Source organism: Podarcis liolepis (genome assembly GCF_965112155.1).
Source record: "Podarcis liolepis genome assembly, chromosome: Z".
NCBI lineage: Eukaryota > Metazoa > Chordata > Lepidosauria > Squamata > Lacertidae > Podarcis > Podarcis liolepis.
Window position 1 is genome coordinate 40,389,498 of NC_139570.1, and position 24,174 is coordinate 40,413,671.

General features: G+C 44.4%; 1 long non-coding RNA gene across 2 annotated transcripts in view; it reads right to left on the bottom strand.

Moving 5' to 3' along the window:
* Positions 1-24,174, bottom strand: part of LOC310698639 — a 175,383-nt gene that overhangs the window by 71,795 nt on the left and 79,414 nt on the right. The window contains exon 4 of one of the 2 annotated variants that reach the window (XR_014521642.1): positions 18,750-20,278. The exons of the other annotated variant lie outside the window; for it this stretch is intronic. This is a non-coding gene — a long non-coding RNA (uncharacterized lncRNA). Of the gene's footprint in view, positions 1-18,749; positions 20,279-24,174 lie in introns of those variants that run through there. 2 annotated transcript variants of the gene reach the window in all.

The window sequence follows — 24,174 nt, forward strand, 5'->3', positions numbered from 1 at the left end:
GGTATGAGCTTTCGTGTGCATGCACACTTCTTCAGATACACTGAAACAGAAGTTGCCAGATCCTTCTATATAGTGAGAAGGTGGGGAGGGGTATTACTCAGAAGGGTGGTGGGAATGGGAGATTGGCAGATAGCTGAGATGAGCCTGTTGACGACTCTTAACGACTTTTCCTGTAAGACCTATTACAGTCGTTAAGAGTCGTCAACAGGCTCATCTCAGCTATCTGCCAATCTCCCATTCCCACCACCCTTCTGAGTAATACCCCTCCCCACCTTCTCACTATATAGAAGGGTCTGGCAACTTCTGTTTCAGTGTATCTGAAGAAGTGTGCATGCACACGAAAGCTCATACCAAGAACTAACTTAGTTGGTCTTTAAGGTGCTACTGGAAGGAATTTTTTTATTTTGACTATGGCAGACCAACAAGGCTACCTATCTGTAACAAGATTTCAGTGTAAGCCTTATAAGAATATAAGAAGATCCCACTGGATCAGGCCAGAGGGCCATCTCATCCAGCACCCTCTTTTCACAGTGGCCACCTGGATGCCTGTGGAAAACCTGTGAGCAGGACCAGAGGACAAGCGCTCTCTCCCCTCCTGTGGCTTCCAACAACTGGTATTCAGGAACTTTACTGCAGAGCGTAGCCATCAGGGCTAGAAGCCATTGACAGCCCTCTCAACGAATTTGTCAATTTTTTTAAAGCCACCCCTTGACTATGTAAAGCCACCTACACTATTCCTACACTACACTGGCTCACTGATTAAAGTTGGTTCAGACACACAACTCTGTTTTTGCAGGAAATATGGCTGTGCTTGGGCCTTAATATGTCTTTTACTTATTATGGGCTGAGCTTACAAAACACACAAGCTCCATAAAAATTACAAACGAGCTGCAAACCTCATTTTTCCTTCTGTGTGCCCTGTGTTTGCCCTTTATGCGCCCACTTTCCCCCTGCCCCCGGTTGTGCAGTCATCTTCCCAAATATGTCACCCCAGTCTGTCTTCAAATTACCCTTTTTATTGAAATCGATAAAATAAAATAAAAAGTGTAGGTAGGGGAACGCAACACTAAAACATTATGGTGGCAGCTTTGTTATAAACTCATTAATGGAGGAACGGCCAACTAGATAGACCTTTAACCACCCTGTCATTGATTCCAGTGCAAGGAGAATGATTAAGTGTGATAATCAGTGGACAGTTGCTGCATTTGTGCGCTGGAAAGGGTTACTTCTAGCTGGGGTCCTGCCAGTGTACCTATCACCAATTGTTTGAAATATAAGGCACAAATGATTATCACCTAGATTTCTTTTGTTTTACTTTTAAGGAAAGGGTTGATGTGCTTAGTTATTTAACAGAAGCCAATGTTCAGTTTGTACAGATCAGCACAAAGTGTAAAGCTCTTCCTGAATTTCTGTACTTCAGGCCACCAGGGGTTGGGTGATTCATGAACTGGAGGAAATGGAGGAGGAGCAAGTGGTCTTCTTCATACTGGTACCCTCCTGATTGTCTTGGCCACATTAGCCCTGGCCAGCACAGAGAGAGCAGTTTGCAGGCTCAATGTACCTTCCAGCCCATCACTTTTAAGTGATCTCTCTCTTAAATGTTTCCTTTCTTTGGAGGGAATGTGGAGCTCTTCAACCCATTACTGATAGTTGCCTCTGAACTAGTCTTGAACTAGACTTACTAATACTAAATGGCGTCGTTCCAGTAAACCTGAAGGAGCATCTCCACCCACATTGTTCTGCCTGGACACTGAGGTCCAGCTCCGAGGGCCTTCTGGCGGTTCCCTCACTGCGAAAAGCCAAGTTACAGGGAACCAGGCAGAGGGCCTTCTCGGTAGTGGCACCCGCCCTGTGGAACACCCTCCCGCCAGATGTCAAAGAGAACAACATCTACCAGACTTTTAGAAGACATCTGAAGACAGCCCTGTTTAGGGAAGCTTTTAATGTTTGACGGACTATTGTATTTTAATGTTTCGTTGGAGGCCACCCAGAGTGGCTGGGGAGGCCCAGCCAGATGGGCAGGGTATAAATAAATTATTATTATTATTATTATTATTATTATTATTATTATTATTATTATTATTATTATTATTATTACAGTAAATCATTAGGTGTCTCTTTCTCAATCACTGAACTCTGAAACAAGAAAACAAGAAAGTAACAAGTGGGCTGACAACAAATGTTTTGCATAGTTGCAAAATGGGGTAGTCCTCTCTAATAATAATAGTAGTAGTAATAATAATAATAATTTATTTATACCTCGCCCATCTGGTTGGGTTTCCTCGGCCATTCTGGGCGGCTCCCAACAGAATTAATGTTAATAATAATAATAAATCAATAAAACATCAGACATTAAAAACTCTCCAGTGTTCCAGCCAGCCATGCTTTTTTTCCCCTAGAACACTCCATTCCATACCCTCTGGTTTTCAGAGCCCACCCCCTCACGTACTGCATTCCATAGTCTGCAAAGAGGGGAAATGGGGGGGGTCCATCTCTCTGCACAGAAAAGTAGCACATCATGAAGAAGCATTCAAACTCAGTTTTCTATGTGCAGGGAATACAGGCTTTTGAGTTACAATATTTATTTTCCCAAGTGGAGCATTCAGACAGGAGCTGTCTCATCCACAAACTGAAATTGTACTATTCAGGAACTCTTTTATCACTTGCCTCTACCAGGTTCATATTTTAAATAAATAAATAAATAAATAAATGATAGAGATAGATAGATAGATAGATAGATAGATAGATAGATAGATAGATAGATATAGATAGATAGATAGATATAGATGATAGATAGATAAATTTAGTTTTAGTGACTTTTGTTTTTCAAGAAAGCTTCCAGCTCTTTTTATGGAGTGGTAGGGGAGAGCATGTATGTAGTGTTTAGTCCGCTGGGACAGAATATGTTCTCGTAAACAAGTGCCTAGTTGCACTGTGATGAGTAGGGAAGAGGAAGAAATTTGATTCAGCTCGCTTTGAAAAGAGAGCCTATCTGATTGGTACTTTCTGAAACAATAGATGAACCAAAACACAGCCATCCTTTAAAATGTGCACTTCTCCGAGTTTTGCAAAGCAGCTCTCCAGCCAAGTAATGTGTACCCTACTAGGGTAGAATTTGAACTAAAATGCATATATTGCGATTATCTTTGTCTTTAATTTGACTTGCGTTCTCTTGCCTTCATGTGCTTTCAAAGCATTTTCACATAGCCATTCTTGGTGGCTATGTGACACTGCAATGTCATACTCAATTCACAGTATCATCCCTGATTGGCTAGTACCAGATATGTGATTAATCTATAAAGCATTGCACCCATTCCCAGCTGCCCTAATTTGACCTCCATGTTTGTGTCTGAGGCCATAATGTAGGCAAATCTGATTGAATATGTGCTGCTGCAGTGCCATATCATCATGTGATTCCTAATTGGATGGGATCATCCATGAGATCATCCACTCACTAATCCTGGAAGGAAAAATAGGGAGTGCCAAAAGTAATGGTACCAAACAGTAATTCACTGTGGCTGCCCCTGTTCTGTGGAATAGAATTCCTGTTGAGATACACCCATTTTTTGCGCTTTCTGGTAACAACTGAAAATTTTTTTGTTCCAACAGTCTGTCCCAGCAGGGTAAATGAATCTTTCCCATGTTTTTGTTTCATTTTAATTTTGTTTTAAATGTACAGTGGTATCTCAGGATGCAAACGGGATCCGTTCCAGAGCCCCGGTTCGCATCCAAAAGCAAACGTAACTAGCGACGTCATTTTGAGCTCCGTTACTTCCAGGTTGCCGCAGAGCGCAACTCGAACGCGCTCGACATGAAGCATATTCAACCCGAGGTATGACTGTATTAGCTGTTTTTAACTGTTTGTTGCTGTTTTATTGTACAGTCATACCTCGGGTTAAATGTGCTTCAGGATGAATATTTTCGGGTTGTGCTCCGCGGTGACCCGGAAGTAATGGAGCGCATTACTTCCAGGTTTTGCCGCTCACACACGCACAGACACTCAAAATGATGTCACGTGCATGCGCAGAAGCGGCGAATCGCGACCCGTGCACACGCAGACATGGGTTGCGTTCGCTTCAGGATGTGAACGGGGCTCCGGAACGGATCCCGTTCGCATCCAAAGGCACCACTGTATATTGCCATGAGACAATTATGCAGTAGGCAATTAATAAAAGAAGTTTTTCTGGAGACATTCGTCTGCTGTCTTGACCTGCTGCTCCCAGGGTTGATCTACACATGGGGGGGGGAGAGACCTCTATAAATAAGTTAGAAATTAAATTGTTATAACAAAAGAAGAAAAATGCTATGTAAAAATCACATAGAAAATTAATTTTCTCTCTGGCGCCATCTGGTGTTCCATTTTACAACGCATTCAAAGCATTGTGGGGGTTTTTTGTAGCTGAGTCCCCAGTGGGTCCCAGTATCCTAGTTTTGGATATAATGTTTCTATGTATGGTATCATAAGGGGAAATGGCAGCCAGTGCAAGGGGCACTGGAGGGGATGGCAGGAGGATGGAACTAGTACAGACTATTCCACCTTCCTACAGGGCTCGTATGAAAAGGCAGGGGGATGAGGATTACCTGGGGGGCAAACAGAACTTGGTGGGGCCCTGCCTGATTTGCTCCAATGGAGTAGACTCCACTGTACTAGATGCAACCTATTGTTTCAATGTTCCATTTAGAAATTCAGTGAGGTGTGGGGCAAAAATTCAGTTTCAAAAAGACCAAATGGAAATCGCGAGAAAGGGAGGAGAACTGAAAGCCAGGAAGAAGTCATAACCTGTGCCTTTGTGAAAGAAGTCTGAGAGAAGGATGAGCAGAGGATGGAAGAGAGATGCAGGTCAGGAGGAGATTTTGCCCTCCCCCCCCCCATCTGTCTTATGTACAGACATTGACTCCTTCCTTGGACACATCAACCAGGCTGGAACAGAAGCAAAGGAAAGATGGTTGCATCCCTGCCAACAAAAGAGGCCCGTAGGCCTCGCAGAGACCTGACCATGACCTGGAAAATGGCTGCAACGTGTAATGCTGGAAACCTTGACTCATCTCTGAATTACATTTCATAAAAAGCCCATTAAGGTTTGAACTTTGCAAAGCAGTGCATGTCTATATATGTGTGTGATGATGATGTTGGGGAGACTGAAAAGTACCTTTCATAAAGAGCTTATCTGGCCAAGAGATACACGGCTTTAGAACTGTCCGGCAGAAGCCTTGAGAAGCAAAACGGCTGTAATAGGAAACATGCAAACGCAATTAGGATCCAAATCTGGGGGTGGGGTGGGGGGCGCTGCTGCCACTGCTGGCTCTTTGATCAGATAAGGGGAGATAAGTGCAGGCAGTTGCTTCGGCTCACCCTTTAAATAAAATGATGAATGCTGTCCAACCCAAAAATTATAAGCAATTTCCCATTCCGTTACAGGACACTGTGTTAACTTCTTTGACTAACTGTCATCATTTCTTATCAATGGATTTTGCCCAATGCTATTCCTACTCAGAAGAGACCCAATTAAATCAATTGACAAGTTACTCATGCTTGTTGATTTCATCCAACCCAATCAAGTTTTACTTCAAGCAGATGGGCCTAACTTAGGCTCCATCTCCACTATACATTTAAAGTGGCATGATACTACTTTAAATAGTTGTGGCTCCCCAAAGAATTGTTTCATTTGTTCAGGGTGCAGTTTGTTCAGGAGCTCTTTCCAAACCCTTCTCCATAGCATCCATTTACCTGGAGATGCCAAGGACCTTCTGTTTGTAAGAAATGTATTCCTATCCCTGAGCTACAGTCCTTTCATTTTCTGTATGAATTCTGTACATTTTCTATATGTGGGGTTTTTTCTGAAACTGAAGGATAACCCCCTCCAAATTTGAAATCACCCCAATGTAAAAATCCCAAACGTAAAGAAGCTCAGTGTCCGTGTAACATATTCCCAACCCCCTTGTCACTGAGATCACTAATTTCCCGTTCATTGTATGATTTTTCATCATCGATCCTACATTGGGCAAAATTAGATTTACTGTCTTGGTTTCTTACAGAATTACATGGAAAGTGCTGTTTTCATTCCTCTCCAGGACAGTAAAAAGCAATAAAATTCTTGCAGATTTCGACAGCAGGCAATTCAATAAAAAGCTATGTATATTTTATAAGGAACAATAAAAATAAGTCTATAGCTGTATCATAAAGGGGTTGTGGAGAAGCAGCTCCCCCCCCCCCAGTTGTATTTTTCTACTTGGGTCATCTTTGGCGTTCTTGGCTTGTGAATCTGGCAGGCAAGAGTCGGACCAATATCTAGTTCAGGGTCACATTGCTCAGACTGAAAGAAGGGTCTGCCCTCTTCACCAGCAAAATATAGTACAGCATTTATAGTATTTAGATTCAAGGCCTGCCCAATCCAGATCCTGCATACACAGAGGCTGATGCTCCCTGGACACCCTACCCGAATGCTATAGCTCTTGGTGACCTAACCACCAGCGCAGGTTACTTATCTTTCATACACCCAGTAGATCACTGCGGTCTGATGGAGAGTTTCTCCTGCAAGTTCCAAAAATCTCAAGAATCTCTCACTACAGAAATTCAGAGCAGGGCTTTCTCTGTGGCTGCCCCTGCTCTGTGGGATAGCATTCTTGTTAAGATACTACAGGAACTCACAACCTGCACTATCCAGGAATAAAATAAATATATTTTTGTTCTGAAAGGCTTTCCCACCCAGTTGGCTAAAATGGGCCTTTACCATTTTGTTCAGGTTCTAGTCTTGTTTTAAATGCATTTGTTGTTCTTAACTCTTTTTTAACATTTCAGTTCTTTATTGCGGTTATTATATTTATTATATGTAAATCGCCTTGAGACAGTGGTTTAAACAGCAATTAATAAATCAACGATGATGATAATCAATAACCATGCTATTCAAAGGAGCGCTCTTGTCACATTTCCCCATGGAAGAGTAGCATGTAGGCAAGCAGGGAATGAGTTTTACGCAGTCGCCACTGGTCCACCTCGCTCACAATTAGTCTCCACCATTGTTATTTGACCTTGGGTCCCTAAATATACTTGGATTGCAACTCCCTATCACCCCATTAGCTAAACTGCCTGGGGGCAATGGGAGTTGCAGCCCTACAATATCTGGGGACCCAAGTCTGAAGATCCTGGCCAGCATCCTGTCCCCAGTGTCCAGGCAGATGCCTCTTGTAGTTTCCAGCAACTGGTTTGCAGACAGTGGAGCTAGCACAAGCCACCAGGGTTAGGAGCCGTTGACATAGTAAATTCATTGAATCCTCTTTTAAAACCTTGTACGACTCAGAACCTCAAGGACTGCCTCTCTCCATACAAACTGACCTGGACTCCTGTGCTTGTCATCTGAAGCCTTTCTATGTCTCCCTATCCCATGAGGTTCAGAGGGTGGCAAAACAAGAACAAGCCTTTTCGGTGGTGGCAGCTCCGCATCAGTGAAATATTCTCCCCAGAGAGGCTTGCCCGCCACCCACTATTACATGTCTTTAGGTGCCGGGCAAACCAGGTGGTGGTTTCACTTGCGATATACCACCGAGTGAAGCGACCATCGCAGTCTGCCCCTCATGCCAGTCCTGGGCGATGTATCAATACATCACCCAGGCCTATTTAGTTGTGGGAAGCTATGTGGCTACATTTGTGGGTGGGAGAAAAAGATGTGCGGCAGAATCCTAATAAATTAAAACGTTGGTTGTTCCTATTGGGTAATCAGCAAGAATAAAAACCTCACTCCAAATCAGTACTGTATTTAAGTAATTAATCTTTTTAAGCCATGGATGAAACTTGGGCATAGGAGGACTAAATAATAAATTACTACTACTACTACTACCAGTACCACTACTACCAGTGGCGTAGCGTGGGGGGTGCAGGGGGGGCCGGCCGCACCGGGTGCAACATCTGGGGGTTAGGGTTAGGGGGTGCAAATCCACGGGTTAGGGGGTGCAAATCCACTGGTTAGGGGGCGCAAATTACTTGCCTTGACAACCCACGCTACGCCACTGACTACTACTACTACTATTACCAACATTACAAAATTCCAGCTGTTTTCTACTCAGTCTTCACCAGTACTTTATCAAGCCCTGACCAAGCCTTCACCTATATCTTGAAGGTGCAAGACCCCCTCCAATAGCAGAACCATATGCTGCAAAGTTTTGCCAAGATGTACCATCTCAGCTTAGAAGTAAGGAATAGCATGTTTGAATATTCTCTCATATAAAAAGCCTTCTGCATATAGAGCAATTGCAAGTTAGGTACACAATTACTTTTCTTTCTTTCTTTGGTTTTAGTGGAGCAATGGAGACATGTTTTTCCTACTGTCTGGGGATAGGCAATGTGTGATAATATCACAAATTTTATGGTCTGGTGTGGGGTTTTTTTTTAGTATACCTAAAATCCTTTGCTTATTAGGGGCTACCCGACATTTTCTTCAAAAAACAGATAACAACCATAGAGTTATCAAAATTTTCAAAAGTAGGGGGTCTGTGGCTTGGCTTTTGAAAAATAGGGGGTCCTCAGTAATTAGCTAATTGGGAACCACTGCTTTATATCATGTTTTCATTATTATGCTTTGTAAAATATGTTCTTAATGTTGTGCACTGCCCTAGGATCTTTTGATAAAGAGTGGTATATAAATGAAATAAATATTACAGCCACCTACTTTGATAATAATAATAAAGTCACCCACTGGTCTACCATAGCTCCCCAGAATTTCAGACAAAGGCTCTCTACAAGCCTTAACTGGAAAAGCCAGGGATTGAACCTGGGACTTTCTGCATGCAAAACTAACCCTTGACTGAAATGGATCTAGAAAATCAGTGTTTCTGATGTTGTATGGTGTGAATGTGGCCCTAGTGTTGCCCTGAGACAAAGAGGAAGATGCTCAGAAAAAGGCTTAGGTTGGTATTTCTTCTGATTCCCACTTGCCCCATAGTGACAGCTCCATCCTATCGGTACTTTAGGGCAGATATCTATTTCCTTATTCAGCAAAGTGAGCAGGAGGACACACACACCCCTGACACCCTTTGAACTACTGTGTGTTATTGCAACCTTAAGTAATAGGGGTATGGCTTCCAAAATATACAAAATTTTACTTAGTAAAGTATCAGGCTCTTTTCAGGGACTATGATCAGTGTGGGTGAGTGATTTGAGCCTCTGGATAGATGAATAAATATGGGAAGAAATATGGTCTAAACCTCCACTTAAAACTACCTCTGTAAGAATACAGGAAGCCACATTGAAAACAATGGCTTCCTCTATTCTGAAGTTTGCAAAGTCATACACATTATGCCAGCTAAAGAAGAGGGAGGGAATAAGACCATTAAATCCAGTTTTTACATTGCTTAACAGGACTAAGACAAATCTATCAATTTCAGTTTTCCTCTGTTTCTTTTTCCCCCCTGGTGTTAAGCTCAATTATTCTATATTTCTGCATCACTTTGTAAATTTCATTAGTGTTATGGTGCAAATTTTCTCTTAAGATGCACATTGTTGAATGTGATACTGCCTAATATGCACAATTCTGCAAAAAAAATCTACCAGCGATTTAGTGCAGAAATTTCTCCTAAAGTACAGTGGTGCCTCGCAAGACGAAAATAATTCGTTCCACAAGTCTTTTCGTCTTGCGATGTTTTTCGTCTTGCGAAGCACGGTCCGTTGCAACTGCGCCTCTTCAAGCGGCTTTAAGAAAAAAGCGCAAGTTCGACTTGCGAAGCAAGCCCATAGGGAAATTCGTCTAGCGAAGCAACGCAAAACCGAAAAACCCTTTCGTCTAGCGAGTTTTTCGTCTTGCGAGGCATTCGTCTTGCGGGGCACCACTTAGTTATTTTCACTAAGACATGCATTTTATACATATGTTCACCTAATAAGCACATTTCCTTGAGTTGCCCTGGTATCAGAAATCACAACAAAAAAGTGGGTGGCCATGGACAGACACATCTCCAAGTAGCTCTGATGCTGACATTCTAGCTCATGATCAATAAGATTTCTGGTTCAAGTTCTGGAAGCCCTCAGTTAAGCAGACTTCAATTTGTATGTGTACAATATTAAGTATAAGTTTAGCCCAAGAGATTTTGTGCACTTAGATCTGCCTTCAATATTTAAAGGGATTGTATTGTCAATCTAGTGTGTGTGTGTGTGTGTGTGTGTGTGTGTGTGTGTGTGAACTTGGTTGCATAATAAAATGTTTCTATTGGATCATTGTGGCTATACCCTCCTTTTACGAGGCTGAGAATAAATTTTTGCTATGCAGATAATCTGATAGGAGGCACTATATCAACCCCAGGATCCGAGTTTACTCTTTTATACATTCTCCCCATATAATACACTTATTTTATTCAATATGATTAGTCAGTGTTTTTATATAATAGTAAAAAAATACAATGTATGAGTGGCATTAAGCGGGTGCTGGATGCAGAAGGTGGACCATTACGGGCAATGATTGAGTTGAAACCACCAAATCCCATGTATAATTCTGTTTAATATGGATTCCTCCTAGGAACCTAGGAAGCTGCCTTATACTGAGTCAGACCATTAGTCCATCCAGTTCAGTGTACTTTGTGCCACTGGTGCTGACTACACTAACCAGAAATGGCCAATGGCTCTCCAGGCTTTCAGACAGAGATCTTTCCCAGGCCTACCTGGAGATGCTGGAAACTGAACCTGGGACTTCCTGTGTGTCAGGCAGATACTCCGAGCCTTGACTCAGTGAGATAAACAACAAGGGGTGCCCTCCCATTCCTCCTGCAGAAGCCAACTTTTGTTGTTTAGTCATTTAGTTGTGTCTGACTCTTCGTGACCCAGTGGACCAGAGCACCCCTTCATAGATCACTGCCTTGCCGTGGTGAAGGGGCTTGAATAACTCTGAGAAGCTATGAGCTATGCCGTGCCGGGCCACCCAAGATGGACAGGTCATAGTGGAGAGCTTTGACCAAACGTGATCCACCTGGAGCAGGAACCGGCAAGCCACTCCAGTATCCCTGCCAAGAAAACTCCATGGACAAAGAAGCCATCTAGACCAGCCATTGAATCTCACTGGTGACAGGATGCCTTCCAGAGCACATGAGGACACCAGGCTAGTTGATGTGGTATGGGGTAGCCCATGTACCACACACATTTTTGGCTTCGAAGAGAGAGGAATGCTGCCCTCCAGCATCTGCCGCCTGAAGCACTGGCCTCACCCTGCCATATGGTAGGGCCAGGCCTGCTCAGGATCCTGTTCCTCCCTGGAACCTATTGCTAGCCTTACACACACACACACCAGGAGGTGCCTCCACCCACAGTTTGAGAACTGCACAGACATAGCAACGAAGCTGCATGAGCCTGAGAAGTGCAGGCCTAGCTATAAGCTGTGCTTTCAAGCATCTGGAGCTCATGGACTTCCCGCTCCCCCCCGCCCATGGGTACCACATTCTTGACCTGCTTTGTCCCCGGGGATTTGGGATGTTTACACATCTCACGGTCAAACATTGCAACCAGAAGCGCCTCGAGTCAACCGGCATCCTGCTTTAGCCTTTTGTCATCTGGGTTCAAGAAGCTCCACCGTGCCCCACCCGGGATGTAAGCAGGATGCGGCGTCTGTTTCCTATTGGGAGAATCTCTCTCTCTCTCTTTAATGCCCTCCTTTGATATCTTCTTTAAAGTTTGTTCCCCTTTTTGTCAGTGGGTGGCTGTTATGAGGTGTTAACATGCATCGAGCAGAGGCGGCAGCAGCACAGATCCCACCAGCCTTTTCCCTTTTCCGGCTATTTATCTTAATTGTGTTGGCTCGTCCTTGAGTATCGTCCTGCTCTTTTTCTCTGTGGTTTTTATTTTCCGCCCAGCCACCCCGCCCCTTACCCCGCCCTACTCATCTCCCTGACCCACCCCAACCCCCAGCTTCTTCTGTGTTTTCTTCTTGGAGTGGGAAGCTTTTAGGGATCCTTTGATGTATGAGTTAACAGCCACACTCAGCTTGCTTTGCACCACCCTCTCTGCTTCTTACAGAAAGAGCAAAGGTGCGGAATGAGATGGGCACAACTGCACAAAAGCCTGGTTTGTCAAGGCAGAGTCTAGGTAGAGTCACAGGGCAAAGGGTGGCAAGACAAGGCTCATAGCTTCCATCCTCTCTACCTCTCACATGCCAAGTTTGGAACAAATGGAGCAAGCCTGCCTTTTTAAGCCTCAGAAGGATCTCTGGCTAAGTGTCTGATTCCAGTTACTGAGCATGAGAATAATACTACATCCAGCAAATATATTGTGGTATGAACCACACTCAACTTGAGCAATACATTGCTTGAGAAAGGGGTGGAAAATAGACCTGGGCTGGATCTAGACACATCAAAAAAGCAATTCAGTTAAACGCGTTGTAAACTTCATACAGGGAAATCCCGTTGACGAAAAACAGGATTCAACAGCGCCATCTGGTGTCACAGTATAAAGAGCTTTATCTTCATGAATGTAGCTGAGTCCCTGGTCCACACAGGAGACAAAATGAAGATGTAGACCAAGGATGCAGGGATGCTTTTGAGATCAAGGACCACATTCCATTCTGGGCAGCCTTCTGGGACCCACATGGCAGTCCTGGGCAGTCCTGGATGCAAAAGTGGGCACAGCAATGAATGTAAATTTCATCTTTGTGCAGTTGTCTGGTTCCTATATATGCTCACACACCCCTTTGTCCTCCAAGCGAGAGGCATGGTCAGAGTTCAAGGACACATTCCAGACAGGCAAAAACACTAAAGGAAGCTGCAAAGGAGGGCTAGTGAGGGCTGTGATGTAGGGCAGGTCCTGAGGGTCAAATTGAGATGGTTGGAGGCCTGTATTTGACACTTGGGCCTGAAGTTCCCCACTACTGTTGTAGAGTGAGGAGAGAGAATCCTGAATCGTAACAATTCAGTGGGGGGGGGGGGCTATTTTGGAATGAATCCCCAATGAGATAACACACTTGTACACCTGAAAGTAAATGGCTCATGAACAAGAAAGATGTGCTAAAGCAGGTGTGGGGGCCCAGGGCAGGCATAAGAGGAAGGTGCTCCCAGACAGCTTTGGCTCTGGTGCCCAATTATGCCTCCTGCCTGTGAACCAGTGGCAGAGCTTCATGCTCTGGCACTGGGGGACGGAGAGCAGGCAGGGGCGGGGCTGGCGTGCATCCTGAGGGCATGGTGCACCATCTGAGTGGCCATGGCACCCAGCACAGGCAGGGGAAGCAGTCACGATGGCACCCCACCGGGATCACGCTGCTGGAGGCAGTGCGCTCCCACCGCACTCCTCTTCCTCCACCAGCGCTGTGGACTAGGCTCATTTAAAATGAAAACAGCATAGAATCACTGAGTTGTTTAATCTTACAATGGATATGCTTGTATTCAGTACAAAATTGCTGCTGCAACTCAAATAGGTTCAGTAGGGATGTAAGAAGGCAACCATTTCTATCCTGACTTGTATTAATCAGAATTTGCTCTGCTTCCGTTCTGCTGCAGTTCAGTTTCTGCCAATTGCTACATTATTGGTCTCGTTAGGTGCCTTATGTAAGTTACATAACTATTTACATAACACAGTCATTCCAACGCAAAGGAAATGTCAAATCAATGTACTAAAGAAGCCATTGATTATGTTTTGTTTGTGGACTTAAAAAACAACCCAGCAACAATGTGAACAAATACCAGCCATATTTGCTTGAATGATTTCTATTGCTGATGTCAGACAAACATGCAAACTGCAACAATTTCCACTTCCTTTTAGGCTTTTCACTAAGGTTCAGTAATGTTTATTATTTGGAGGGATAGAAAGAATGCTGGAATGCACCTGTGTGGCTTCAATTAACAAGAACAGAAAATAATGTAAGAGATCCCCAAATTCTGCACAAAGCAAAATAGGAGCATGATACACTAGGGACTTGTGCCAGGAATAGCTAATGGTCATGAAATTAATGTATCACACCATGGCTATTTAAGAACATAAGAGCATAAGAACCTCGCTGGATCAGGCCAATGGCCAACGAATCCAATAGATGTTCCCACAGGGGCCAACCAGCATGCAGGGCCTGAGCACAACAGCACTCTGTCCTCCTATGTTTTCCAGCAACTGGTATTCAGAAGAGTTACTGCCTCTTACTTTGGAGGTGGAGCATAGCAATTGTGGCTAGTAGTGGTGACAGCCTTATTGTCCATGAATGTGTCCAACCTACTTTCAAAGCCATCCAAGCTGATGGCCATCACTGCCTCCTGTAGGACCAAGTTCCAAAGTTTAACGATGTGCTTGCTATGTGAAAAAGTACTTTCTTTTATCTGCCCCAAATCTTCGAACATTCAGCTTCAGAATTTGTGTTTATGTACTACATTTAAAGGGACGCGGGTGGCGCTGTGGGTTAAACCACTGAGCCTAGGGCTTGCCAATCAGAAGGTCGGCGGTTCAAATCCCCGCGACGGGGTGAGCTCCCGTTGCTTGGTCCCTGCTCCTGCCAACCCATCATCCTCCAACATGGCCAATGATCAGGGTGTGGTGGTCCAAAGTCATGGGGGCATCGAAGACACATTACTATTTCTGTCTTCAGCATCCTAGAGCCACTCAACCAGCATACAAGGGGAGCTTTTTTTTGCCACTGTACACTCAAAAGCCAAGATTTTAGGAACAAAAAAACACACAAGGTGTTTCCATTTCAGGGGAATGGTGTGCAAGTTTTGTTCATGGAAAACACGATTCAAGTCACTTCGAAGGAAGATATTGGAGCACTCCAAAACTTTCCCCCATGTACATACAAATAAAATTGTAGATCTAGCTGAAAGGCCAGATCTGGACTGATTGTTACAGTGTATCTGTTTGTTTGTTTGTTTGTTTGTTTGTTTATAATTATATTATTTTAGTGTCTTAAAAGGGGCATGGCTGTGAGGGGTATGGCTGTGGCTATCATGAAGGGACCCTGTACTTCTGAATTTGCCACTACACTACTGGCAGCCCCTAACATCTGCATTGGCTACCCCAGATGTCACTGCTACACCACACTGTCAGCAATGTGTGTAGTGAAGGCACCACATGGCATCCTCATTCAAACCCAGGGAAAACCTTCACAGTCTTCTAAATGGATTCCAGTTTTTCAGCTTCCTGCCCCAGTCATCCTTCCAGGTGTGTTTACCTTTCTGATTCTTATTCTGCAGCGACTCCACAATGCTCTTAATCCTTCACATTTCTTTCCTACTTTCTTTATATAAAGAGAATCTAACAGAAGTGAAATCGTGGCATCAGCCTGGCCGTAATCATACAGATGCTGAGGGACAGGAGAAATGTCCATTGCTGGGCAGTAAATGTGTACCAAGGCTTACAGAGCAGTATGGGACTCATTCCAGCTCCAAAGTGCCTCTATTTCAAGCCGTCGCCCCTGGATACCAGTCATTTCGGAAGCTGATGGAAAATTGCATCTGTCCCATTTCTTGGTATATATAAAAAGCCACCACAATTCTCATCATGACCACTACCCCCAGGCTCACCCTCATTGCAAGTGACATTCTGTGAACCCTTCTGAAGTTAATAGGGAGGGAGAGAAGAATTCAAAGAACTGCTTTACATGGAGTAGTCAAATTGTTCCTTCCTTCCTTCCTTCCTTCCTTCCTTCCTTCCTTCCTTCCTTCCTCTTTCTTTCTTGTAAAATCAAATGAAGCTATTTTGTCAGTGGGTGTTCATCCTCTCCAGTAGGGATCAGAGAGATGCCTGATTCAGTTTTCATTTGAAAAGAATATATTACCAAATTTGTACATTCCAAAACAACATGAAGGCCACCTTTTGAAATTTGCACTTCTACAAATTTTGCAACTGCTTCGCCAGCCAAGTTATGTATACAAAAAGGTATGCACACAGGGTAAGGTGTGCATATATTTGTGAAAACAGCACATAGATATGCATTCTATTAGGGCGAATTGCTTTGGGAAATTGTGTGCATGAGGCACAATTGCATACAAAAGAGTGCATACTAGAAGAAATTCACATGAAAATGCTGTGGGGGGGGGTTCATGAGGATTTTTTTTTTAAAAAATTGCAGACATGGAAATGTGGGAGAACTGGTAAGATGAAAAAAAGAGAGAAAACAAAAACTGACATATTCCCCCTCCCTGCTCTAGTAGTACGCATGCATGTTGGTGCACACTCACAGATGCAAAGGCCCTATGAAACAAAAACCCCAGAGCCCCTTTAGTATCATGGCTCCAGCTGCAGAGTCCATGGGATTCTGGCCAAATCTATAGTGCCGGAGAGACCGCTAGCATGGGCAGACCCTCTTTTGCTAAAGTGTTTGGAGCACATCATCCTGAGGAATACGCCAGCCATTGGCCGCAGTGAATTTTGCTTTTATTCTCACTGCCTCCCTGCAAAGTCATTCCACATAAAACAATGGCCGCACTCCAAACTGGCTGAAATTGACAGAACAGCTCTGCTCCTGCCAGTGACGCAGGCCAAGAAAGCGTCTGAAAAGAGTTTTCTCAAAGGTTTCCCTGCTGGGTCGGCTTAAGTGCTGCTTTCATATCCCTCTCACCTAAGTCCTTTTTTCTTCCATTAGTTGTAAGGGATACATCTCAACAACCAGACGGTGTAATGAGCCTACCTGAATGGGAACATTTCCTTGGAAGCACACCCAGCCCAAGGATGACAAAGGGACAGTAGTTTAAATCTATTGACAAAGCACATGCTTACAGTAGCTCCTAAAGCACACAGAAGACACACAAATGCCTCTGGTGAGTAAGTACTGTATTTTTCGCTCCATAAGACACACTTTTCTCCTCCTAAAAAGTAAGGGGAAATGTCTGTGCATCTTATGGAGCGAATGCGTGGTCCCTGGAGCCAAATTGCCCACTGTTTCGTAGGGCCACAATGGTGCAAAAATGTGGTTACAAAGCACGGATCCACATGGATCCTCAGGATTTTTGCATTGGGCTACCCCAAACTCACTGTCAAATCACATATCATGTCTGTGGCCACAGCATGAACCACAAAAATCATACATCCACTGTTTCATTCAGAGTATTTTTTTTCTTCTTGTTTTCCTCCTCTAAAAACTAGGTGCGTCTTATGGTCAGGTGCATCTTATGGAGCAAAAAAATACGGTACACAGCATCCCCTCTCCAGGATTCTCCTCCGAGCTGGACAGTTGGAGCAACAGTACAATTGCACTTCCACCCAGACTTAAGTGCCCTTGCCTGAAGGGGCACATGCAGGCAACTTCTCCTGCACAGCGACTTCTACACAGAAGCTGCTGCTGCTGTGACTGCATTTTCAATCACTCCTGGTCCTTGGGCACAGCAGGGAAAGGGGTGGTAGGGCTTCTACTGGCCTGGCCCACTCTTCCTCCATTTCTGATGAGCCTGGCACCTCCTGCCCTGTCTTCAACTGCTGAGAATGACTCTTCAGCCCTGGCTCCTGCCACGCACGATTGGATCAGCCTCACAGGACTAGATCAGCCTCTGCCCCTCCCCTGCCTCTGCCACATACACCTTGGAGCCCTGCCAGTCCCTGGCATTGCCACACCACAAGAAAACAGAACGCACTGAGCATTTTTGGCTGCAGATATTGTGGGGCTCATCCTTCAAAACCATTTCCTCCGCTGCTGTTTTCCGGCAGTTTAAAAATTAAATAAAAATCAACATTGTACACACCTCCTCTCCTGTCCATTGATTAAAACTCAAGGCAATGAAAAGGGGAAATCCTCCAGCATTTTAATTCTATGGGCTTGGGGTGGCGCCTTGAAAGGACAACTTAGCCAGGAGTTCAAACTTTATTTGGTCTTGAATCAGAACAGAACTTGAACCATTATTGGAAAGTCCCTGCTGAACTTGATACAAGAATAGGGTTGTTGTTTTATGTTGTTTATGCAAATGTCCAGAGATGAGAAAGAACGTCCAGGATGAAAGACCAGTCTGAAAGGCTAACAATCCAATCTACTGAAATTAAAGAGATTTCAGGAGAAGTTTGATTGGCTTCATAATGCAGCAGCCGGACGGTTACCTAGAAGGAGACATTCTGAACATATCACCCCAGTGTTATTCCAGTAACTAGTTAGGCCCATGGGGCAGAGATTGCCAACCACGGTCACACAGGTTGCCAATTTGCTTTTTGGTGTGACTCAAACTGCGACTCTTAAGTTAGACTTAAAAGAAAGGGGTATCTGTAATTGGGAGACTGATAGGGTGCTGCTTTTGGAGAAGCCATGTGAACTCTCAGGCACGAGTGCAAAGTGGGATGATGAGGAACAGAGAGACTCCTTCGTGGGGATGGTTGAACCTATTGATTTCATGCTCATGCAACTCAGTGACACAGCATCTGGACCTGCAGAAGGTCCCAAATTCAACCCCTGGCGTCTCCAGATTACAATAGGATCCAGTTTAAGGAAAAGGGTACAGTCATACCTCATGTTGCGTTTCTCTCTTCTTACGGACTTTCAGCTTACGAACGCGGCAAACCTGGAAGTGTTTACTTCCGGGTTCACCGCCCATGCATGTGCAGAAGCAATCTGCGCACTTCACTCATGCGCAGAAGCGCTCAATCGTGCCATGCATATGCTCAGAAGAGGCGCTCTAGTTGCGGACTTTTCGGGGTGCAAACGGCTCCCCGAAACAGATTAAATCCACAACTAGAGGTACCACTGTATCTTGACTTGAAACTCTTGGAGAGCAGCTGCCAATCAGAGTGGCCGATGCTGAGTGGATTCACGAGTAGCATTAAGCAGCTTTCTGCATTTCCCGGGGCAAATATATAACCGAATGTTCTACCCAGCAGGTTAAATTGGAGAGATACAACCTTGCAATAATAATAATAATTATGATGTTGATAATAAAATCAAAGGACTGATACATGTTTGAATGAACAAATAACCTCTGTTTTGGAACATTTCGCTATCAAGATCATTTTGGGGGGAGGGGTCTTTGCAGGTGGTTGAGCAAAGCTCTCGGGACCCAAAGGGGAAACTGTCAGCACCTCTGAAGCTCCGTCTTTTTCTCCCTTGTTTTCAAATTAAGTCCATTCTTCAAATGACAAAGAGAGATAAGCCCTCTGAACCACCTGCCTGCCTCCGCTGCAGTAGCAGGACCCAAGGCCTAATCATCTCCTAGTCCTAGGCCAGATATTTTATGCTCACGAAAGGCAAGATCCTAGATAAGGGCCGAGGAGAGGCCAGCTGGCTTTCCAGGAAGTGTTTTCTAAGGACAGTGCCCATTTCTTTCAGCCTTTGTATCTGCTTTCCGCATGTGACAGTCACAAAGAAAACAAATATCCAAAACGACCATCCCCAAATGCTGTGTTTATTTGTTTATGCCCTGCCTTTAAGAATAGAAACGCTTCCAAGGCAATTTACAAAGAAATAAAAGGAACAATATTTTAAGGTAAAAATGCAGCAGCAAAAATGTATATGGACCTAATGTAAGATCAGTCCAGAAACAGCTTTGCCGACAAATCCATGGAGGAAACACTTAACAATGACTAACTAATCATAATTCCTGTGTTTCCTCCAGTGTGCCCTTCTGAAAACCAGTTGTCGGGAATACCAAGTGGGGGGAGCGCTGTTGTGCTCAGGTCCTTCTTGTGAGCTGAACTGGATAACATAACCCAGCAAAGCTCTTCTCAGGTTCTTATTATCAAAGCATGCTTAATTCCATACCTAAATGCCATGTGGCTTGATGTTAAGCTGGTAGGGGAGGGAATTCCACAGCTGTGGAGCCACTGCTAATAAGACCCTATCCCCAGTACTGATGAACCTAAATTCTGCTAATGACAGAGCAGAGAAAAGGGACTCTGAAGGCCTGAGTAGGTCCTAATGAGCCTGGACTATCCTCTGAATTATCTGATCTTAGACCATTCAGAGCAGAGGTAGCCAATGTGCTGCACTCTAGATATTTTTGGACTTCAAAGCCCATCATCCTCAACTATTGGCCTGTTGAGCTGGGCATTGGAGTCCAAAATTTGTAGGTCACCACATGGGTTATTTCTTTTCTTTTTTCAATTTTTTTTATTGATTTTCCAAAATTTTAAACAAACAAACAAACAAAAATCATAACTGAACTTAATCCAATCTTAGTAACATTTTTAGGTAACTTCCTCAAATCCCCCTAGCTGAATTTCAGTGTATATCATTGTAACAGTTTTCCAAAACACCACATGGGTTATTTCTGATTTAGAACTCTAAAGGTTCACCAGTAGTTTAAACCGAGCCCAGAAACAAACTGGCTTGCTAGCTTTCTGTGGTAGCTGCATTTTGAACCAATTGACGTTTCCGGCTGTCTTTTCCCGATGCAAGAGTGAAGAGTGCCTCTCATAACACACATCCTGAAAGGCAATAAAAACGAGGCATAAAACAGCACAGAATTTTTAAAACTGAAAAAACACAGATTACCAGGGAGCCACCAATTAAAAGACTAAGACAGGATTTATTTATTTTTTGATTTTTTAAAAAAGGCGGGGGGGGGGATAAAGCACTACATCTTTGGGGAAGTCATTCTATAATTAGTCTGCTAGCCCAATAGGTTCTTTCCGTGGTAGTCACCTATTGCAGCTATCTTTGGGGAGGCACCTAGAGAAGGTTTTCTGGGTTTAGTAGGTATGGGAAGAAGCAAACCTTAAGGTAGCCTTGTCCCAAAACACAAGGAGGCTTAAAGGTAGAAAAGCAGTATTATGAACTGCTCCAAAAAACAGACCAGAAGTAGGTGGAGGCAATGAAGCACTGGCATAATGAGTTGTATCCAGTGTTAGTCATACTCAGAGTAGACCCATTGAAATTGATGGGCATGACTAACTTGGCACCATTAATTTTAATAGCTCTACTCCAGCTAAATTCTACTAGTAGAAATTAGTTGGAGACAACACTATATGTTCAAATTGTCCAGTCCCAGTGAATAATCTTGCAACTATATTCCAGATTAATTAAAGGTTATGGACCGTTTTCAAAGACAAATGGTGGATGATTCAGTTCAAGTTAAGGATGAACCTACCAAAGTTTGAGGGTGGAGCAGCCACGTTACCTTCAGAAAAGTGTACGGTTCAGTTTCCAACTACAAGGATCAAGTCAGCTAGCAGATGACAAGAAAGACTTGGGAAGCCAGTTTATGCTGAGTCAGATCCATTGGTCCATCTAGCACAATATTGTCTACATCAGGGGTTGGCAAGGCTTACCTCACCTGGGCCGGTTCACTCCAGCGAGGATACCTCCATGGGCCGGATTGCCCGTGATTTCCAGCGTCTGCGCAGATGCGATTTTCAGCACCGCGAAAGCGAGACCCTGCGCCACGCTGCGTCGGTTTAGTGCAGCGTGTGGGGACTCGCTGAGTGGGTGGCTCAGTTCAGGGGTGGCTCGTGGGCCAGTTAAACTACCCCTATGGGCCGTTTGTGGCCCATGGACCTTAGGTTGCCGACCCCGATCTACATTGTATGGCAGGGACTCTCCAGGATTTCCGTCACATGGTCTTTTGCAGCCCAACCTGGAGGTGTCAGGGATAGAATCTGGGATTTCTGTATGCAAGCCAACTGCTCTACCATTGAGCTACGCCCTGCATAGCAACACAGGAAGTTGTCTTACATCCAGTCCAATATTTCTGGATGGGAAAACGAGACAAAAATACACCACCCAAACTCCTCACTCTTTCTCCCAACCCTCGCATCTGAATTTGCATTCTTTCTTGCCTTCCCCCCGCCTGAATTCCTCACTCTTCCTACCATCCATCCTGCCTGAAGTTGTGCTCTTTCTCGCCCCCCCCCCGTCCAATCTTCATGTAGCAGCCACCCCTTCCCTGCCACTTTACCTTCACTGGCTGTTTTGCCACTGCTCTGGCTAGGCCTCAGCTGTAGGCCGTCTTTTAGCCTTCTTGTGACCTATTCTGCCTTGCTACGGCCGGCAGAAGTGGTGCACCCGCTTCCAGAAGTGTGCTATGCTCGCTTCCGGGTGTACTGTGGTGGTAGCAGAGGCCATGGTGACAGCGGAAGAGGTCATGTCAGAGGTTGCTCCGGCCAGCCCAGAAGAGGTGGCAGAGGTGAGGAGGGAGAGGTGGGACCCGCTGGAATTCAAGCAGAAGCAGGAGCGGCTTCTGTGAATCCGTTACTGTTAAGTTGTGGGTGAACATATCAGACGACACAGCGATTCTTCAAACAGCTCTTGTTTATTCACAGGCCAGAACAGAACTGAACTGAAGGGTTCAGCCAGCCTGCTTATATAGAGCTCCACTACAACGCAACAGTAACCACTTTCTGTAACTATCCAATCACTGAATGTCACTTTCAATCCCTTATTTGCATAAGTGGACCTGAGTGAAAACTATCTACAGTATCCCCCTGCTGGCCCAGGGTGAGAACTTCAGTACATAACAGTTACATCCCACTCAGTTCAGATGAACTGGGTACTAGGACCATAGTGTACACTGACCCGCAGCAGCTCTCCAGGATTTTAGACAAGGGACCTTCTCATCCAGTCTAGAGATGCTGGGAACTGAACCTGGGACCTTCTGCATGCAAGGAAGATGCTCCCCCACTATGCTATGGCCCTTCTCCATGGTATGTCTCTCCATGAGAAGCCACTGGCAGCTGGAATACCCAATGCTGGGTTAGATGCATCTGGTATAAGGCATATTTCCAAGTTCCTGATGCCTTCTAAAGTAAAGAGCTGAGGGGTACACCAAAGAATTTCTGTGCTAAGCATTCATTCAACTTACGTAACAGTAATTTATTTCAGAGAGAGAGACGCCACCTATTTCTCAAACAACAACAAATGGAATATGACCTTAATCTGGTGTGACATTAATAGTTTGCAGGTTGCACTCAGCAAGTAGGCTCTAAATATCTCACTGGCTCAGTGCAAAATATCTGAATGATTCCTGGGCACACCAGCAGTGGTGTGTGTGCTCCCAGCACCGGCAAATTGCACAGAATGCGTGGAGAAGGAACACAGCCTGCTTTCGGATAGGCCACCCAGAAAAAGCTGTTCTGCTCTGGCCAATGAGCTGCTCCCTTCTCAGCTGAAAATTCCCCTCCTGAAAAATGAGGTGTGGCCCAGTTTTTGCAGGGGGAAATCACATGAACCCCTTCGCTAGCTAAAAACAGAGACTCAGCACAGCTGTTTGCCATTTTGTCTCTCATGTACATGCCGCCCTGCCCTCCATCTGAGCATTTCCCTATGTTCCTTTTAATATTCCTCTCTTGCTTTCAAACACCTCCCTGTGCCAACATCCTTCAAAACCCTTTTATGGAGTCACAATTTTGTATAAATAGCCTTTGCAGCTAGCCAGGTGCTCTACAGCCATCTGAAACCTTGAAGCTGGTGAGCCTTGGACTTTGTTATTTTAACACATTTGCAAATACGTGCCTATTTTATAGTTTTGTTTTTCATCTTTTAATCTTTGCCTGTTGTTATAATTGTTCTCTCCATGTTATAGACATTATAAAATATAATAATAATAATAATAATAATAATAATAATAATAATAATAGCAATAATAATAATAATAAATAACTTCACAAAAAAGAATAAGAATAAGCTAGTGTAGTGGAGAAAGTCAAAGCCTCCTAGAGCCGACTGCATGTCTCTGTCACCTAAGCACGCCTTTGCAATCTGCAGAAACGTTTTGTCCCAAGCCCCGGAAAAGCCCCAGCACGTTTTCTATTGGCTGTCGCAAGACAATCAACCCCATTAATTTATCAGAAAGGGACCTGCTTTTTCACTTGTAAAGCCAACAGCCACTCAGCAAGCAACAAAGGCCACCTTCAAAAAAAAGTCGCAAGCGACAACAGATGGGCCTTTGATTAGAAAGCTGTTTGAAATATTTCTAAATATCTTGAATCACCTGCCGAAGGTCAAGGGAGCTCTCTGCCACTTCACTCAAACCCTCCTTTCAACCTGGGCACTGCCCTTTTGCAGCAAGTTCTCAACCCAACATCTAGAAGGAGCTGCCAAACGAATCAGACCTGGACATCAGGGAAATGTGAAGGTGAAATCCTGCCTGCCTTTTGGAGCCGACTGCCTACCTGTCTTTTCAGGTGAATGCCGATATTCCATACGGCTTGCCAGCTTGTCAGCTGCAAGGCAGGTGACCTTCCAGCCTGTGATGTGACAAGTTAATTAAAAAGACCAACCCTATGAAAAATGAAAGGGACCATAGGAGCACAAGCCTACAAACTAGATTGGGCTGTAAGGATCTGCTCTGCACGGCGATGGGGCTTTTGAAGTCACTTAACTCACC